Raw genomic sequence first — 21,782 nt, 5'->3', positions numbered from 1 at the left:
CAGATAGTCAGATCCTATTAACACTTTGTGAACTGCTAAAATATAGGTGTAAACATTTTCAACGTTGACAATTCAAGAGAGAAATATTTTCTTCACTTTTTTTTCACCCTTAACTTCTATGAATCTGCCCCAAGCACAATGTAGAATTGAAAACAGCTTAGGAAGGGCTCTTACTTCGCATCAAAATCTTCCACTTTGTACCCTATTGTTATTTCTCATAAGATGTGGTCTTTGTTAACTCAAAAACACATTTTCCCCGTTTTTTCTTTTCTATCCTTCCAACAGTTAGAGCTAATTTTTTATCATCTTTACTGCTAGAAGTGATTTTTCTCCTAAAAGTATATTTCCATTTTAAAAGAAAAAAACACCTGCAAACTTTATATGGCATTTCATATTTTCAAAATACTTCTCTAAGTAATGTACTTTCATCAGTTTAAACCAGCAAGGTTGCAGTACATTTGATCAACCCTAAAATACTGTCTTGTTACAGAGATCCATTTCTCAGTGAATAAATGTAAAATGCCTACCTTTTTGCATAAGCTGTTTGAGCACTGAACTTAATATAGTGTGGTAAATATTTCAATATCTGAAGCTTTTCTCTATAAGGCATTATCCTAAGACATTAAAATCTATGGATATTTTCCAGTTAGAGTGAGAGCAAGGTATCTCCTTCAAGTTTCCTGTCTAATCCTGTGCTCTACCCAGTAGTCTTTTCTTTTCCTTTAAACCATGAGAAATCAACTGTTCTAGTCACTGACAGTTCCACCACCTGCATTTGCTAACCTGCAGAGCCTACAATGTGGATCATTCTTTTTTTTTATTTTTTTTTTTTAATTTATATCTGAAGTTACAAACACAATGAGTTTCTCCAGAAATGAACAGGCCTTATAAACGTAAGTACAAACCAAAAGACTTATAGATCTTTTCCTCAGGACCTTCGATCTTTTCCTGGTGCCACCTCCAACCTGCTTCACCTCCACTCCCAAAGGTTCCTCATGCTCGTTGCTCTGCCTCCATGTCTCTTCATATCCCTGCTTACCTTTGTTTTGCTGGCCAGCCTGCATGGTGGCTTTCTGGAGCCAGCTCCATTCCATTTCCCAGGCAGGCTCCAGAAGGGCAGAAGTGTGCCAGCATCTCATAGAATCATAGAATCATAGAATGGTTAGGGTTGGAAGGGACCTCAAAGATCATCTAGTTCCAACCCCCCTGCCATGGGCAGGGAAACCCTCCACTACACCAGGCTACCCAAAGCCTCATCCAACCTGGCTCTTCTCCCTTGGGAAGAGGCGGGAGGAAGCACTAAAGTCTTCTAATTTCCAGAAGACTTATTTGAAATTAATGTGTTTGGCAATTCTGTCCTTCTATAAAACTGGCTGAAATTACAGAATGTATCCAGAAGCCCTCACAAGGGCAGCACATATATCCACCCAGATTTGATTCAGAGGTACAATGTTCCTACAAGTTTCCTTTCCTTCCTCAGCACACCTAAGAGTACTACAGACTTCACAACCTCTATGTATGCTGCCAGGGAGGTCTGCTTAATAATGTCCTATCTGAATAGGAGCTGCATGATGAGCTTATATATTATTCTAAATAACATACAGGGAAAGTTACTGTAGTTGTAGATTTTATTGCATAAAGATGTACATCTACAAACAATGATGATATGTAAATGACTTTCTCCATTTCTGGTTTTCTAACTAGGTCATCTGTCCTTTGATTGCTCTTGTCAAGCAACCAGAGGACAAATCTCACCTGTTCCAGCATATATAATGCAGTACTTCCATGTGATTCGATGAATATGTAATAACCAATGAGAACAGAATCAGACCCTGTGTGTTTTGTGTGGATATATTCAAGATAGCATCATTAAATTACTTCTGTCAGATAACCAGATTAAAGCTCAGGTTCGACCCTCTTTAACTCAAAGGTGAAATACCCTTTGAATTCACTGGGTCCCTGGATTTCATCTGTAATCCATACTTATCAATTTCACCAAATGCTATTCATCCAATAAGTTGTGTCAGACAATGCCAAGTAAAGTAATTGATTCTTTAGACAAGACTTAATGGAAAGAAGAAAACAGGTTAGAGTAATTTTTTCAATATCTGAAAGTGATTAAAGGCTGACACTATTAAACTTTTCATATATTGAAATCTAGAACGTAATGCAGCTGTCACTAAAGCCTCCAGATTTAAACCTCTGGATACATTTCACTGTACAAAGTTCTGCAGTCTGGTAAAACTGAAGAGTAATAATTTATTTGCATTGACCACACTGAAGTATCTGAGCGTGGATCTCAAACTAGATGGGATATACGTGGGTTGAGTCACAAGTTTTTCCTTAATTTCATTAGATGTAACATTGGTCTAGCAACCATGGGGAGATGCTGAGTTTTGTTGTAGAGTGGTAAAATTAGACTATTTGCTCTGTGTACATAAATATGTGCCCATCTGAAAGAGAACATTTTGTGTTCTACCCATGGGCTTCCTTGTTGGCTTGTCGTCCCTTCTGCATTGCTACATCTCTCCCGGTAAGCTTTCTCAGCCTCTCTTCCAGTTCCAGGTGAATTTCCCTCAATATGAAAGTGCATCCTCGTGTTTGGCATGAAAACACATCACTGGGTGACTGGCGATGGTGGTGATGGTGAACACATCCATCCCAAGAGTATTTCATGCAGCTTTTGAAGTAGATTTCTCAAAGATGCATGGCTGTTGGCTTCTTGGGGACGTAACCAGCACCCGGCGGTCCACCCAAGGGTACCACTGCAGCCCCAGAAGCACCACTAGGTGTCAGCGTAGTGACACAGATAGCAATTTCATGACGTGAAGCAGTGACGACTGAGTAATTAGTAAAAATACTCTAAAATGCGCTCTCTTTCCTTTCCAGTGCCTTTGAACCAGTTTGGTACTTTTTTTTTTTTTTTTTTTTTAACTATTGTCCTCTTTCCATTTCCTCCTGTTTTCATTTTAAGAATTTGGTAGGCAAACAACCTGGTAACCATGGTGTTTTCTATATGCCAGCTATGATGTCAGGGCAAATGCCATGTTAACACAGCTCAGATTTTCCTTTCACTCAAACTGTATTTTATTCCACAAAACTTTCAGCGTTGAGCATGAAGCAGAAGAGTTAAGCAGAGACAGCAATCCTACTTGAACATATTTCCTGAAAAATATAGGCATACGTTATTCTTTTTTGATTTGGTGTAATAATCTGTTATCTTTTGTCATGCATGTTACAATGATTTCATGCATGAGTGGAAAGGATGGATGATTTATTAGGAGAGCTCTATTCATCCTGGAGAGCAGGCTTGGGTTTGAAATTGATATGTACTTAAAGAAATACAATATCTCAGGTCACAGTTATGAAAATACATTCCTGGTTGCAGCTTCATTAAAGATTTTCTTTTAAGAAAATAAGGGGAAAAGAAATGTCAGTTTTTGCTCGTTTTTGCATTCTACATAAAAGATTATACTAATGAATGATTTAACCGGAATTATTTTCTACAGCTTCTGTTCTTGCCTTTGTATTGATTTCCATTATTTATCCATAATTATGGTAAAGAGTGTTATAAAATGAGATTTGGTTTTGAAACATTGCTTGTAACCAGCTACCCTTCAAAGTCTGAAAAACTGAGGCATCAGTTTAATTACATCAGTATGTCACCAAGCATTTTTTGGATATATTTTTAGAAGGACTTAAAAACTCATTAAAATATGATTATATTGTGAGGCCTATCGTTCTACTCTAATTAACATCTCCTTGCAGTAATGATAAATCACCATTCAATATAGTGGTGCGGATATTTCTAAATTGTAAGCCCTGAGTAATTTGAATGTTGCTGCCAAGATACAGCCACCTATATAAACGGAAAGCTGATTAATGACACTTTTCTCTGAATAGAGTGGTGAAAGTAGGAGCAAAATCTCTGTGAGTTAATGAGATGGCTTCTCTTCCTTCAAGAGAGTCTTGTGGTGCCAAAGTCAAAGGTTTTGTTTAGAGACTGATCAAGTCATGGTGGTGGTTTACTTCTAAAGAGCAGGTCAGTGGTAGATGCTAAGACTTAATCTACTAAAATTCTATTTCTTCTTCTACTTCTTTTTTATAGTCTAGGCTTCACTGTGAACAGCGAGCTGACATGGAAAGGCTGGATAGCTGTTACGACCCACCTAACCTATACACTTAGATTGTCTCTGTGGGTGGTTAGAAATCCACTGTTCTTCTGTCTACTGTTCTGAAATATAGTCACTGAACTGAGAAGAAACTACAACCACAGCTCTTACATGCTTTCATTATTTTACATTTGACCATGGATGATGACTTTTTTTAAAGGGGTTGGAAATCTTGGTTATTTCCACTAAATCAAACCCAAAGATATCTTTACTTAAAAAACAGAATTTAAAAGTGAATGTCACCAGTCCAGATGTTTCCAACATGTAAAGATATGGAGTAAAAACTTTACTTCACTGAAATAAAAAAATCCCTTTGATATGCTCTGCACTGATCATTACCATTTAGGAAAGAGACCTTGTGGTTATAATAGATATTTCTAGGAAACCATCTGTTCAGTGCTCAGAAGCTGTGAAGAAGCAAATCGAGTGTTGAAAATTATTAGAGAAGAAATAGAGAATAAACCAGAGAACGTTATTGAAGCACTCTACAAATCCATGGGGAGCTCACATCTTGAATAACAGGTATAATTCTGGTCATCCCATTGTGAAAAGTATATAGTATAACTGGAATAGATACAGAAAAAAGGCAACAAGGATGATCAAAATTATGTAATATTTTCCATAAAAAGGATCAACAAACATACTTCACCTCTCCAGCCTGAAAAGACAGGAGGGAGAACTGGTAAAGTTCTGCAAAATCACGAATAGCATTGAAAAGGTGAATAGAGAACAACAGATCACTGTCTTACAGTACAAAAACTAGGAGCACAGAAGGAAACAATACAAAACAGGTTCCAAATAAGTAAAAGGATAAGACTTCTTCAGATAACACCTGCTTAAACTGTGAAACTCCTTGCCATAAGGTATTATGTATGCTAAAAGTTGAAATGAATTGAAAAAGGATTTGGACGGTTTCTTGAAACAAGCAAGCCACTGAGTGGTCTTAAGTCTATGAATGTCTGTGATTTCATACAGAGCTTTGCTTGTGGGTAATACCACGGTCTGAGGCCCATCACGTTCATTTCAGTATAGTGTATTCAAATTCGGTTCATTACAAACCAGGTCACAGAAGTTTTAATAACTGTGGCCAGGTCAGATTCTGCCAGGAGAATGTCCAATCTCACGGCTGGCCATAAATGAAAGAAGATGTTTTGGGCGATTTTTGTCATATGGTGTAATGAGAAATGCAGAAAGATGCTGAGGCTGCCTGCCATCTTAAGAAATGAGAAATGAGAGCAGCTGTCCCTCAAGCAAAATTTTTATTACAGTGTTGGTTACTTGTCCAAAATGTTTTCCTCTGCCTATCAATATTGCTTTTATTGTGTCCAAGTTTAGTTCAGCCAGCTGTTCCTAGTCATAGCACTAATCCCTCTTAGGTTCCCGGACAGCTGGAGAGGGGTAGTTTATTGCAATTTGGTTTATTGGATGGCAATAAGTAGCAAGTTAGTTTACTGAATGAGAAAATGATGTAGAGCTGAATGTCGCAATGTATCGCTAGCATTTCTGTTTATTGAATATGACAGACTCCCTGAAGAAGCTGCACAAATATGTTAAATGGAATGAGAGGAGAGAAAGAGTTTGTAGCTTTCTACATAAGAAAAATTTACTGACACCTTGACATTTCCAGTCCACCGCTTTGGAACACATATCTACCATTCTCTTCTATAAAACTGGCAGGCAGCAGTGAGTTTTAGATTTTTAAGATTTTTGTCATCAACATCTCCTTCATATCCTATAGAGTAGCCTTATTTAACTGTGAGTCCTTCAGGTTTTACTGGTCCCTAAATATCTAGGGCATCAAATGTAATTAGAAAAGAACAGGATGTTGTAAAATTCTTTTACAACTTTCGTGATAAACAACAACAATCTCTAGGAGACTATTTTCCTCTGTCTGCCTTTCAGAAGCATCAGCTTCAGATAAGCAGAAGGACAGCTACAAACTCTTAAATTGCTATAAACTTATTTCCTTGGGTTACGTTTACCACCCTTGGTGCACCAAGAGTGCTGAACTCAAGTGAGTTTTTAATTTAGCAAGGTTAATAATTATCAGTTCAGTGTGACTCTCATAATACCACTGGCTCTAAAGGTGTCTAAAGTGACCTATTGATTTCCTCAGCGATTTGTGGCTTGTTCTGATATGAGCACGGATTTTTGTGAAGTCATCTCGGTGCAATGACAAACAGTCAATATGCTCTGCCAGAGCTCTGTTATTGAAACCTTTTACCTAGTTGTTAGATAGTATTGCCTGGACAGGTACTGATGGAGCCAAGTTGCTGGTTTATACTGAAGGCTTTTCAAGGAGTTACTCACTCAACTGCAAATGCTTCAGTTCTCTGTGTATTCTTTATTTGCCTAGTCTTGTTCTTCCCCTTAAATTATGCATTAAATATAAATCTGCATCCAGATACATCATAAAGACAACGCTGTCCTTATAGCAGACGGCATCCCAGAGAGATGATGTAATGTTTTTGGACTGTCTCAGCTCCCTGGAGCAAGACAGGTTGGAATTCCCCCTGCATCAAATATCTGTGCCCCTCTGAGATATAAACACAGGTTAGCTTAGCCTAAGACCGGTGGCAAGCAGTGCTGCGCATGCTGGCAGAACTCCTTTCTGTTCTTTAAGGAGCTGTTCTTTAAATAGCTCCCCAGGTTTCTCGAAGGCACCCTGTGCAGTCATCTCAGGGTGTAAGAGAGCATACGCTGCTGGTTTGTCCTTTTGCAGAGCCCGACTTTGCTGTCTTGTCAGAAGACCATTGTGTGAAGGGTGACCTCTTTTGCCTGACACTTCCCTTGAATCTTGACAAAACCTTTTGCTGCTTAATCTTTACCAGTGGCAGGTGGGTCTCACCCCTGGTGCTGGCTCAGCTTTGTCTTACCTCCCCTCCTTTGCTGCCTGTTCCCCTCAACCTGTGTCTATCAGGAAGCCAGGAACTCTGTGCCCCTCTCTGTTTCCCTTCTTTGAAATAAATGATAGAAAATGCCATTTGAATCCTTCACAGCACACATCCCAAAATATGCTATCACCTAACCTTTTGGTCCCTACTGCCCAAATGATCTAATTGTACAGGAGGGCTTGGACCTGTCCAGGAGGTGTCAAAGACAAGGTGACACTGGGTCTCCCTCCATCTGTTAGCCCATGAAATTCCCTGCAACACCTCTGCCCTTCAGCTGCTGACCTCACATGCATGAGAGCTCTGCTCTGGCCTTTTGTAGAGGGAAGGGAAGAGAGGAGATAGGGAGAAGGATGAATGAGTATGGTTCACCCTCAATCCCTTCTTCTCTGATACCAGGCATGTGGCCTCATCTCTGGGAGTTGGAAAGCAGAGAGGTGCTGGGCAGTGCCACACAGGGCAAGACCCATCCATGCAGAGTGCTTCAGGGCACCTAATAATGCATGCACTGTTTGGTGTTTTGCACTACAAAGACATTTGTGTATTGCTACTCCAAGGCAGGTGTCCTGCATAGGGTGAATGAGACTTCAGCTTTTGCTCTGTTTCCTTTCATTGTTGAATGAGACAATAAATAGCAGTTGAAAGGCTACAAGGCCACCTCATCCCCCTATCTGATAATGAAAACAGCCGTATTTATATTATTCCCTATATTTTCTTGTAAATACTGCAAGCATGAAGTACCCTACTTCTTTCCCATGCCTGAAAGGAGTAAAACCGGCAGGAAAAATTCAATCAAATGGTCTTTCAGAGAAGCAGATAAAAATTGATTTCTCCTTTAGGATACCTGTAAACTGAAAGCCTATTGCAGAAGAATGAAAACTTCCAGAAGAGATTGCACAGACCCTTCATGCATATGAGTTTGAGTTTCTTACCATTAAGGACAATAAGCAAAGTGAAGAAACAATAAGGAAAGTTACCACCAATTGCCTGACAATATGAAGTCAATTAAAGAGGATTAAAACTACACAGATGCATGCACTCAGGAATAAACTATCCTTAGATCACTCCAGCTTCTAGTTGCCTCACACTTGAATTCATCCCCACAATATTTAAAGTATTTAAACATGTGCATACAGAAACAAAATCCTTAGCTGAATTGTCTTAATTTTCCTGAATGATCCCATGTGCAGATGATCTTACAGTAAAATTAATTAGCGTTTATTCAGAAAATGACACTGAGGTATAAATTATATTCTGCACTTGCTCACAAGGTTTCTGTTCCTTCAAATTCCTCCCTAGCCTAACAAACACCAGCTGAAATGAGGAGAGCCTGTCACTGAGGTGATAAGGCTGACAGACAACTTAATTATCTTGACCAAGAAGAATTTGCTTGTTTGGACAATTGGAAGGGAGAAAGCCAGCTTGCTTTTAGTATCCCAGCAATAATTATGTATATTATAATAGTCAGAACACATTACTTCCCAGTTACTGTCTTTAAAAAAATGGACGCCGGGAACTGTGTTAGAAATAAATGTTATGAAATGAATTCTCTGGAACAAGTAAATGTTTCATATTGTGGAGATAAGCTGTATAGAACTGTCTGAATCATTGAAACAAAGCGGCCGATCTGTTTGCATGGAGAGCGAATGATGACCAGGTGCGTCTCAGCTGGAAAATCAGAGCATGAGCATAGCCTACTGGATTCTAGTAAAATTGCATTAGGAGCAATTGCCTTTGAAAGGAGCTTTACTGTTAAAGCTCTTAAATGAAATGCAAAATTTTGCCTCCTTGAATCTTTTGCATGTTGTCCTAACGGAAAATCAAAAAGAAACGATTGATCCTCTAATTAGCAAGTTACTAAAGCTACTGCAAACACTCCACACTGCATGCTGAATTAAATCAAAATGAATTTGCTTATTTTATTGCTTATTTCAAGAAACACCATGAGTTATGTGTCTCCCCACGGCCCCGGGAAGTTAAAGGCTTGCTCAGTTTTGCATATTAGAGCAATATAGTCACCCATAGGCAGATATTCTGGACAAGATAGAAGGAAGCCAGACAAATACATACTAAAGGAGTTAATTAAGAGAATTAAAATTACTAAAGAAATTCCAATTCTCCTATATGGCTTTAGCTAAAACTAAATTCTCTGTCCACATGTGATCATGAGCTACAAATTATGGCAATAATGGCTCAGAAGTCAGGATTTTTTTTTTTTTTTCATTTCGTAGCACCCTTTTGATCACTAAGTATGATTTCTAGTCCATCTCTGGTAGCTCTTAGTTCTTTCCTAGAGCAAAACTTGCACTGCTCATGAAGAAAGCTCATATCTTAGCAGGGAATGGATCCACCACTGCACCCAGGCTTCTGAAAAGTGAGGTCTGCCTGATCTTGGCACCATGGCATTATAAACCTCTCTAATATCTCACAATAACTCCTTACTTCTCTTTAAGCATAGTTCACAAAGACCATTTAGTTTTTATTATTTGGCCTCACATGTCTGAATCTGTGTCACATCTCACCCACCATTGAAAGAAAATAGCAGCTTCTCTGGAAGCAGACATGGCAGCGCCTGCACAGAGAGACAACACAGGGATGAATGGCTCAGTGCATCCCACCTCAGCAGACAAGTGAACAAAGGAAAGAGACTGAACGCCTCCTAAAAAGACTGGATGTTTAGCCAAATATTCTGGTTTTGGGGTGCTTCTGTGAGTAGAGTCTATGAAATGTGACACATTATCAATTAATAACAATTTTTGTCCAGCAAAAGCAACGGCTAATTTATATTCTTTACTTTAGCCTTAAATAATAGAAGCATATACAGCCTACAGAATTGCATGCTAACCAGAGGACCTTCAAAGTTGTTATCAAATCTCTCAGAGTAGATGGGAGGCTGATAACATGCTTGTTGTCTCTGGCTTGTTTCAGTTTCCTTACTTTCAATCTCGTTGCTGATCTCCAGCAGCTTCTCTGCTTGCAATTCTTATTTGACCTTTTTGTTGCAAAGTTATTGTGGAGGCTTTAAATAGTTCTTTATGAGATCTCAGTGGGTATTTCAATCTGAAATTCAGGAATAGTTCTTGTTATAATCCGAAGAATCAGCATATACAAGCTGACCTGCAGCTTAGTGTTCATTTCAGTCCCAAATGTCTATTGTCTCTCACAGTAGGTATAGAAGAGCACAGTACAAGGAAGAAAACTGTTTATTAAAACTGCTGTGAAACAAGAATTGGGGGGTTAGCATGAAACTTCGAATTCTTAAACTGAAATGTCCTTGCCGTCATTTTAAACTTTTTGGCTACTGCTAATGTTAAAATGATAAGAATATTTTTTTTTGCCAACAGAAGTAATATCATGTATTTTACTCCCAAATTGCTTCTAAATCAGTGCAGTTGTAGTAACTGCTGATTACAAAGAGGTTTTAATTTTTCTCCTAGAAAATTACCTGAATGTTTAAAATGCATTTGTACTATCAGAGCTTAGATGAACTAATCATACCACCAAATTGCAAACCAAAAATGTTCCGATTTTATTGCTGAGATAGACTGCAACAAATGAAAATCTGAAGATTAGGTAGTATTGTGGTATTTTTCCTGATGTTGATTAGCAGTTTATTTTTCCAGATGAGCTTGAGCAAGTATATTAGGATTTAGTCCACTAATTTCCACAGATCTTTTATTTAAAAAACATTATTAATCATTGTGAGGAAGAGAACACAAATAAGAATGATAAAAAATATTTGGAAAAAACTAAATGGGAATATATGGACCAGACTTTTTCCTATTTTTTTGCAGTGGTGACCATTAAAGTGAGAATTATGGGAGTATTTCTCTTTTAACGGAAAGATTCTGAAACCTCATATTCCTGCACAGCAAGATAGATAAGCTCTGTTATACAAATAATTATTGCTGCTGCCACTCTCCACATGGTCCCACTTTTATTTTTATTTTTAAATTGACACCTTTCCTTCTACTATGCATTCTATTTCATCACCAGCTCATGTTTTTTGCTTCCCATTTATCAGAAAGAAAGAAAAGAATTTTTCTCATAACCAGGAGTTAAGCTAGAGGGATTTGTATTTCTATTTTGCTCAGTGTCACTTAGACAAAAGCTCACAGAAATAAAACACAGTACTGAAACATGTAGTAGATGGTTTGTGATACAGCAAATGTGCTTTAAGAGTCTTCAGTTACAGCAGTAGCAATGTGAATATTTCTTCGACTTAAAAAGCTTCACCTTTAACATTTTATCCTTGAATTTTCCTGTTATTTCAAAAAAAGACAACAAAACAAACGACAGTCTTTAATCACATTTCTAAGGCAATGATTTGCAATGACACAGTGGAGGTGAATCAGGTGCATTGCCCATCAGCTGTGAAATCTTGTCTGATTTCAGGCAGATTCTTGTAATGGTCTGAATTAGCTACAGCCCATTTTCTAGTTAATTCATGCAACTGCACTTTAAATAGCATTGGACTATTTTATGGCAGCCACACCCTTTATCTCAATTTTTTAGCTGGCCCAGAAAATGTTGCATAACTGCTATTTGCTTCTGTGTTCAAAGAAATTGTAACTCCCATCTCCAGGTTAACACACTCTGATCTGTATCTTCGTGCTAAGGAGTATGAAATTGAAACATACACAGTGCTCTCTGTCCTTTTACCCAAATGAGATCAAGAGCGTTGCTCTTGTGACTTTCCTATTTCTATCCCCAAACCTGAATGACAGCTTTAAACGTTATCTGATAGGGCAGGCCTTATACAGTCCTTAAAATCACTATACTTCGCACTTCATTTCAATAGTGATGAGCAAAGGACTCAGAAAAGTCTTTGTTGACCATAAATTAACATGAGCTGCCCAGGTTTTGGTACAAAAATATATGACTAGTAGCTCTGTTCAAATTGAATGGCACAAATCCCTGGGGATGTGCTTATCAAAACAGGACCATGTGTTCTGCATTATTAACTAAGGGCTGTTTACTCAGATAAGTCAATACGTAGAAGAAATTCTAAAAGAACATTTTGTTCCACAAAAAGGGTTGAGCTGAAAATATATTCAAGCTTTAGCTTTCATATTGGTCAACTTTTTGTTTTCATCTTTCATACCAGCAGGGTGGTGGAAATCCCATTTCCCAGATAGCACAAGCTGGCTGAGAGAAATAATTTTCTTCATTTCATTTAATTTCTTGTGCAGAATGGGCTAAGGATATAGCCTGGAGGCACCCCAGGGTTCGATGTACTAAGATGCCAAAGCACTAAATTGAACAGGAAATTCAGAATAAAAACAAATAGCAACAAAATCTGTGTGAAATGCTCAGACAGTAATTCTAGTACCTCAGAGTACTCAGCATTATCTTTCTCTGGACCAATAATAACATACACAGAAAATATATATCAGCAGCAGGGACGTGGAGCCAGTTTCTATAGTCAACCAGAGGACAGTTAATGATGATTCTGACACTCATTTCTTTATATAAGGTGTTCTCTCTACATATTCCTCTACATGGCACATAATATTTCCCTCTCTTGGAGGATTTCTATAATGAGAATAAATTGGCAGGGCAGAGAATGAGTACCACCTTTAGCTGAGGGCCCTATTCTTTGCTGCTTTGTGCTTGTCCAAAGGGAACATAAAATACAAACGCATCAGACTAGAAATCTTTTACCTACTTTTTACTTGTACAATTTGTAACCCATTTTTCAAATGTGAAAAGGAAGATACAAAGTCTATGGCAATTAAGAAGCCAGTCATGAATTTACTTCCCTTACAATTTTGCACCTAATAAATTCGTATTAGAGTGCACTTTTATATATAGCAATACCTCTAAGAAGGTTTCCTCATAGATTAGGGTCAAGAGATAAAATTTCCACAGCTGAAAATGAAACCTAATATTTTAGTATTATTTGCTTTGTTTGTTTGTTTGTTTGTTGGCAGTACAAAGTTTCTAGGAGGTGAGATCGATTTTAAGGTCAAATCAGAAAGTGATCATCAAGAGGAAGTCAAGATGGCTTCAGTAAAAAGAAGACAGCGTGTAGTTAGTTTACATGAAGTCAGCTCGGCAGCTGGGAATGGTCTGTCTTCACTTCTTGAAGTTGTACAAGAAGCTGGAAACAGATACATCAAGATTGAAAGCCCGTGCAATGGTGATGCTTAGAGGCTGTTCAGTAGCATTTGCTCACATGGCAGAGCACTGAACAGGTTAGCACTGATATGGAAGACTACAATCTTGTTAGCAAGTCTAGCAAATTCCTGCCTGGCTTCTGGATTTTCCATACTAGAGAGTCTAAGCTTCCTGTTCATGGTGACTGCTGAAAGAAACTTAGAATCAATTGAGTTTATTAGTAAAGTTTATTAGAATCCACACGTTTTTTTACAATTTTGTTAAAGATTTTTAGATGCATAAATTATGAAAGTGAAAAAAAGAAAAACCTATTTTTGTTTGTTTTCATCAGCATTTTTCAAGTAAAAAAAAACATTTTCCTGTTCATCTGGCTTTAGAGAAAATAATTGTATATTTTAAGTACCTGAGAAGTCTCACTGGTTTACATGCTTTACTAAATCAAACCCTTGACATAAAGTAGGGTTGCAGTCTCGTGGCTATCCTATATATTGTCGTTCAACAGAATGGCGTAATCTCAATGAAGATATTATTCAAAATTTCTTAATAAAAATTATACACAGACATCTGTAAAGTATTTGAAACTGATTGATATGGCAGGCAGTATAGATGTTGTTATAATATGTGCACAGATTATACTAACAGCTTAGTAGAGATTTGACCTTGTAGTAAATCATAGCATGAGCTGTCTCCTGGAACTGTACCAATGCACGTGTGCCCCTGTGTCCCTCCTATGCTGCAACATTGAAAAGAGTTTGTGTGCAGAAACAAGCTGTGCTGCATATGCAAGAGATTGTTTTAGCAGTTTTCTGTCAGGGCTCCCACTTATCCCTTCACTATTAAACACATAAATACTATAGTGAAAATAGAGTGGGAACATGGAGGAAATCAGTCTTCTGAATTTCCGTCTATAATACCCTTAAATTCTTCCACGTAGTTTTCTCTGAAGCCTGCTTTTGTTACTTTATAATTTTCTGGGGAGATCTTTAGGTCCACTCTGGATTTTTGCTTTGTGAATGATGTCCTATCTTATTACAGAGAAAGAGTAGAAGACCAACTACACTTGTGTTATTGATGCCTAGAAAAACAAACTTAGAAGTAAAATGAAATCATGAGGTTCTCACCACCTTTTCTACTTGTTTTCTATCCGGTCTATCAGTGTTATTTTATCACTAAACACTGATCATTTTTTCTTCCATGTGGGATATCCACCCCAGGGCCACAACAACCCCCTGCAGAGTTACAGGCTTGGGGAAGTGTGGCTGGAAAGCTGCACAGCAGAAAAGGACCTGGGGATGCTGGCTGACAGCCAATTGAACATGAGCCAGCAGTGTGCCCAAGCAGCCAAGAAAGCCAACGGAATCCTGGCATGTGTCAGAAACAGTGTGGCCAGCAGGAGCAGGGAAGTGATTGTCCCCCTATACTCAGCACTGGTGAGGCCACACCTTGAGTACTGTGCCCAGTTCAAGAAGGACGTTGAGGTGCTGGAGTGGGTTCAGAGAAGGGCAACGAAACTAGTGAAGGGTTTAGAGAACTTGTCCTGTGAGGAGCGGCTGAGGGAGCTGGGACTGTTTAGCCTGGAGAAGAGGAGGCTCAGGGGGGACCTTATCGCTCTCTACAATTACCTGAAAGAAAGTTGTAGGGAGATGGGGGTTGGTCTCTTCTCCCACTTTAGGAATGACAGGACGAGAGGGAATGGCCTCAAGTTGCGCCAGGGGAAATTTAGGTTAGATATCAGAAAGAATTTCTTTACAGAGAGGGTTGTGAAGTATTGGAACAGGCTGACCAGGGAGGTGGTAGAGTCCCCATCCCTGGAGGTGTTTAAAAACCGTCTGGATTTGGTGTTGAGCAACATGGTTTAGGGACCCTGACAGTGCAGGGTGAATGGTTGGACTCGAGGATCTTGAAGGTCTCTTCCAACCAGACGATTCTTTGATTCTATGATTCTATATATATTTCAACCAACATTGGAAATGAATATTTCTCTTTGTTACTCTCAAGTTTTGTTCCTTGATGTTTAATTATCCAGTAAGTTATATCTTACTGCCCTCATTGCCACTGTAGAAAACGCATTAATCAACTAGGAGACTCCAGTGTAGAATCACCAGGACACAGAAGCTGTTTCAGGGAGGCTTCAATGGCACTCTCTATGCTGCAGATCAGATGGCTGTATTTATACAGCACCATACCTGCTCCCTCTAATGGCAATTTTCAAGGATTTTTTTCCTATCAACCTCATACAGGCCACAATTATGAGAAGATGAACTCAACAGAAATTCTAGACCTTACTTGCACTGCAGATATACTCTATAGGTTGCCTGTGGGATCATTTCTTCTTTAGCATCCAGGCATTGGCCCTGGTGTGCATGAATAAGATTTCTTGTGATGGAGACTACAGTATCTCTACACAAAGCACATACAAAAAGAAAACAAAGCGTTGATTATATAGCAGACAAATTTTAAAAACTCTATATGCACTGCTGCTAAGATTGACACATCTCATAAAAACACTAGAATGAATTTTCAGTAATTTTCACTGAACTTTTCAGTGTAAAGGAGTCATGTAGAAATGGCTGACTGGGGGAGACTTGTGCTGTTCTCCCTCTGCTGATTTGTTAAGCTCATCTCAGACAGGGGCAAAAGCACATTTATTTGAGAGTGGCTTTGTTGAAAGCACTCAGTTATCAAAGCAGCAAACACTTACTACTGTCCAGGAGTTCATTCTTCTTCCTAAGTGGTTCACATGGGTAGAAGAACTAAGTTAACTAGAGAAAGATACAGCTTTGAAATTTTCATGTGCTATCATCTTTATTTCTTCTTTTATTTCTTCTTTCTCTTTTCATTTTTGTGGTAGAATGCTGCTGTTCACAACAAATAAGTTTCCTCCCACCACATACAGCCTGCATAAAGCACACTGCATCCTCACTGCTTTGTTTTGCAGCTTAAGTCAGTGCCATGTAATTTCAAGTGAATGATTTCCAGGAGTCTTCAACATTTTTAAACTTCAAACCTCATTAGACCCCACTGAAGTTTTGAAAGAAGCGACAAGTCTTTGCCAAGTGATCACCCTGCTCACAACACAGTTATTACTGGACAGGGGAGCACAGGAGTGTGTGTTCATCCAGGGGTCACCTCAGAGAGCAGCCATGAAAAGTATTCACTGTCCAAGGGAAAAAACACATTTCTGTGTGGAATTTTAAAAGCAACAAAAGCTAATAATAATAGAGCAGAAAACCTTCCCTTTGTGTCTTTGGAATTCTGGGTGAAGGTGGAAATTTGAGGTTGCTCGATGAATTCCACTGAGGAAGACCTATGCCATCTAGTACATTTAAATTAACATAATTTCTTTTGCTATGGTAAGGTTTTTTTTTGCTATGAGCTGGCCTTGTATCTTTACACACCAGAAGAAGCTACTGACCGACTAAAACTCAGTTCTGTGGTGCTGGGATGAAACTAATAGATACTGTCTTCTAAGGCCAAGGCTGTGTAGATGGGAGAAAGCAAACATGAGAAGAGCAAAAGGTGAGCCTCTCACATGCAAAAGTATCACATTGTGTCTCCTGGGAGAATGAGCAGCAGTGGCAAATAACAGACCCTGCGGCAAGTGGTTTCCAAATAACTAGTTTAGTAATAAGCTATGAGTTTACCAGCAGTCTCTCTGGAACCATACTAAACCCCTTGTATTGCAAGTTTGCTTACTCAGGGAACTGTACCTATGGAACACAATACCCTACATCCAAGACTTTGCAAATGAAAAAACTTTTTCACTCCTGAACTGTGTCATTTCCCTTGTAGGCAGGTTTATCTCCATGCTTTTTCTCAAGTACAGACATATTGAGTATGCTTTAAAATTACTATGTCAGCTTTCCCATGCGGATAAAAATAATCAGTGTTAAAATATCAGACTTGACCAAAGAATAGTGATTCCATTTTGTGACAACCTTCTGTGGAATTTGAATGTGTTTTGTTCTACACTGGCATGCAAACAAAAGCTTTTGGATGTATTTTCTATCACTGGAATGATATTGAATTATCACTTTTCAAACTGACACATAAATTCCTACTTCATTTTTTTGGGGACAGGAGGTGATGTCTGGGACACTGTCCAAAGGTTCCAGTTCAAAACCCCCTTATGCTTGATTTCCTAACACAATGCTGGAGAATTTATCACTTCATTTCTCCCCTCCCAGTACGATCTCTCTCAAAAGTCGTGACTTTTACTGAAATATTTTTAGCTTTGACATAACAGTATATTTCATCAAATTAAAATTTCACCAAACATGTTTTATTCAGCTCTGGGAAATATAGACATACTGATCACCACTCTTGAGGTGCTTTGAACTGTTAAACCTTTTGGATAGTGTTGAAAAACAACAGATTTTTGGCTAAAAGTCAGAAATACACTTCCTATTTTGTATGCATAAATCTTTGCTCTGGAATAGGGTGCGATGCAATTGAACAGTGATTAATCAGTGACTTTGTTATCATGATTTTCTTCAACAATAAGATAAATGGTGCCAAAAAGGTTGAAGTGAACCTTAAATTACTGTGAAATATTCCATTGGCTTATGCAAAGGTAAAAACGTAGTGATGCTATCCAGTCTGAATTGCTCAACTCTGTATTTATATCTCATATGTCTGAGAGTTATATGGATGACCGTTTACCAAGTATGTTAAATGATTAAAGCCAGATTCTCGATATCTATTAATCAGAGTTATTCAGGTTCTGGAGGTTAAGAGTGGGCAATGAAGAGTATTATGGTCTTTAAGGGTCCTTTCTCTTCTTTCAATAGACCCTACCCCAAAGTCAGGGACTGGCATTCAGAGCTATCCAAGATCAGCATTAGAAACCCTTTATACTCTTCAATCACACCTACAAGTTTTAGGGGACCTGAGGAAACTGCACTCTAAATGTCATGCCAAAGAGGGAGGACAAAAAATTTTGCTTGGCATGGGGCTAAAGATACTTCCTGGCTGAAATGTTCCACTTGACTCAGGAATCCCTCTTGTCTTATGACCGTATGGTACATCTCATCTACGTGGTCACTGGATCCAGTCCCAACAAACAGGCATGTTATTCTTGTTTACATAGCAGTTTATAAATCCTGTGTACCTGTAAATTAGGAAATAATGTAATTAGGGTTTATATTGTCAAAATCATGGAATAACACCACTCAATTTCCAGTCAAGTGAATGGGAGTGAAATTCCATAGCCAGATTTGGAAAGCAAAATCTGTGTCACTCCTACAAAGTCACGTAGCAAAATACTCCGCAAATTTCAGTTCTTTCCTAATGCTTTATTCAAGATACCGATTGCCATGACATAGTATCTCTACATACAAAGTAGGTCAAATTTCAAAGCTCATTTTAATGTTTCTTGATTTTTATAGTACGTTTCTTAATTTCTGTGGGCCTGAGTCTTCAAACTTGTGCCCTAAGCAAACCAGGAACCTCTTGCCAACCTCCTGTGAACAAGTTATACTGTTTTCTACGATCACAGCTTGAAGCAGTATCAAAACTGTCAGAGAACAACCAGCTCTACTGGGTGAAACCAAATGCCTTCTAATAGGTAGACTGGGCAGTAGGTGACAGATGGAAAGCCAGGAAAAAATAAAGGGCTGAGGAGCAAAAATATAGTAGTTCCTTAACTGGGGTCATGGCTGTCAGTAAGTTCCATTTCAGTGGAATTGGTTTAACTCAGTTAACAGTTGCCCAGCAGCATCTGGTTGTCATTGCACTGAAATGGACCAGCAGTGCCCCGAGACCTCCTCTGTGACAGTAAGTTCCAGCTGAAAAATCACGGAGCAGCCCAGTGCCGTGCCAGTCAGTACTTCTATGGCTGCAATTACCAATGTGTGCCTTGCAGCTCAGTGAAGGCATCCTTGTCTGATGAAGAGGATACGTTGAAACCTATAGCAATCTGAGAACTCAGTAGCCTGAGGCTGTTTCTCTAAGTATGTGGACATAAAAGTAACAGTCCTCTAGTATTTAGACACACAGACATAAGGATCAGAGACTTTCCAAGAGAAGGCCATGGGCTTGGGTCTGGGCCAAATGTACAGTGTAGTCATGACCCACAGGCTTCCCAAGAGTGCAAAAGAAGTGAGGAAATTATCCTACTTTACCTTATTGAATAGTGGAGTGCAACACATTGCACCAGACTCATGAGACTAGAAAACATATTGGAAGGATTATTTTTCCCCATTAGAACCATGAATAATTACTAGTGAACCATTTTTACAGTCTTCTCAGATTGTTGACATCACTTACTGCTAATTAGGTTAGAATGAAAAATTAGTTTACAACAGTCTTAGAATAAAACATCATATGAATGTATTTGCTGAGTCCTCAGTAATCACATAGAAATAGAAACAGTGAGGTGACATGGATTGAGCTCAAAGTATGTCAGTTTCTGGCCAAACCAGCATATGCTCCATGTTTACTTGACAGATTAGCACACATGCTTATATCAAAAAACCATATCAAATCCAAGCAAGCCATAATGAAGTTAATTTGTGTTCACTGAGCAACAAAGTTGTCAGGCAAACTACTCAAAACCTGGCCAAATACCTCTACTAATCCAAGTCACCAGTTTCTTTCAGATGAAGATGAAGGAATATGAATGGAAAACATAAGATTCTTTTTTGTTTAATTTCTTGCAGCCAGTGGAGGCTGAGAAAAACATATATCTAAGCCTGTAAATGTGTATTAAATTTATTATCCATAGGTAGTGGCTATGAATCTTGTTGCTGAGATGAAATCCCAGGTGATTTTCAATAGCTTAGTTTTTTTTAGTTGTTGAAGGTAAAAAGCTTCAGTGATGCTGTACACAGAAGTTATGTGATACAGACTCTATACCAAGTGCTGTGTCCCAAGGTGTGCTATGTCCTAAGATATATGGATGCAGTCTTCACAGAGCACTTTTAAAAAACCCATTGCAAGAACTTTCAAATTAAAAGAATTGAGTTATATATTACAATATTGTAATACAAAATAGCAATTAGAATGTATTATAGTCAGATACATTTTACATAAATATACAGTTTATTGAGGGAAATTTATTGTTGGATTTTTTAAATTATTGTATGTTAACGGTGTAGTTCAGAAAAGATTGATCAGCAACAGCATAGTACCACAAATGTTAAAAATAACAACAGGATCAAGAAAAATCCTACTGGGTTTGGAATATTTTTCTATAGTTTTAAGGAGATTCAGCTCTATGCCATGATAACATCCAATTCTTGCCATACCAGACCTTCTATAAACTGGCTGTAGCCACCATGCTCTGTGAGAATTGAACACCAGATTGTGTTTTGGAAAGCAGAAAGAAATGTGCCGCACCTACAATATCAGGTCAAAAAAGCTAAGCATTTTGGGAAGAAAGACTTTTTTTTTTTTTTTTTTCCACAGAAGTTACTTCTTGGAAAAGTGAGTAAATGGGTGTTGAATCAGATTTGTGCTGGTGTGCCCAATACTGTTTAATAGCACAGCACTGGTAAGTCTGTGATGATTATCAGGATTAACGGTGCTAGAAGGCTACATTCAAGAGTATCAGTAGCAACATGGCTTCTATTTGAGGCTATTTACTATAAACAGTGGTTTAAATGATCACTACACACATAGTCAGCAAGTTCATGTCACTTGGGTGTGAAAATGTGTGATGGGTCCCTTCTCGGACAGTTCAGAGATTACATGAGTTGTTCCCAGCCCAAGACTTAGGATCTTGTCTTTTTAACATGAGATGTAACAGTTCACTCACTACAGATCCCTGTTTCAGTTCATGGTATGTCTATCAAGATGGTGGATGTCAGTTTTCCTGTTACTGTCTTTTATGTAAGGTTGTTAGTTCAGTTTGAGGTTGGTCTCAATATATTGAGGTATCTTCAGCTATCAGTTAATCAGTAATAAACTATTTCTCATATTTAAACCATTGAATTAGTTTGCTTTTGGCTTATTTTATAGCTTTTTAAATATTTAATCCTTTACAAAGCTTGCTCAAAAATAAATGCAGCAGAAGCATTCTCAGGAAAATTGTTTTCTTGCAATAAACTATTCTTTTGAAAGCTACGTTAGATCAGAAAAATGCAGTGCTTACCTCTCTAGAGCTTTGAGTCTGTCATTTTTTCCATTCTTATATCTCTAACATATTTTCATCTCACATCTGCCCCTGGCAGCAGATTACTTCCTGCTCTGGAGACCACTGAGTGACACCTTCCAGGCTCTTATTTTGTGATCAGGTGTCAGCTTGTTCATAGCCAGAAAAACAGTGCTGATGTTACTGTATGAACAATAACGTTTACCTATGAGGACTGTTTTGGGTGAAGTAGTGCATGTTCTTACAATTCCAACAAAGCCAGTCTCTACCAATAAGTGTAACAAGTACCAACAAGAATAACAAGAATTGGAGTTTTTTTCCAGAGCTTTACATATAATTTTCAATTCTCCTTCTTGCATATAGCTAACTGCTGTTTCCCATGGCTGCTGAATCCAGTCCAAAGTAATGTACCACTCTTGTTTAAACAACTTGAATTTGTTTCTGTTTCCTTTCCCTTCTCTTATGAGGTGACTCCCCATCATTTTATACCAGAAGTCCTTTCGAATG

This window comes from Tauraco erythrolophus, chromosome 3, assembly GCF_009769465.1.
Source record: "Tauraco erythrolophus isolate bTauEry1 chromosome 3, bTauEry1.pri, whole genome shotgun sequence".
Taxonomy (NCBI): Eukaryota; Metazoa; Chordata; class Aves; order Musophagiformes; family Musophagidae; genus Tauraco; species Tauraco erythrolophus.
Note: the sequence above shows the minus strand (reverse complement) of the source record.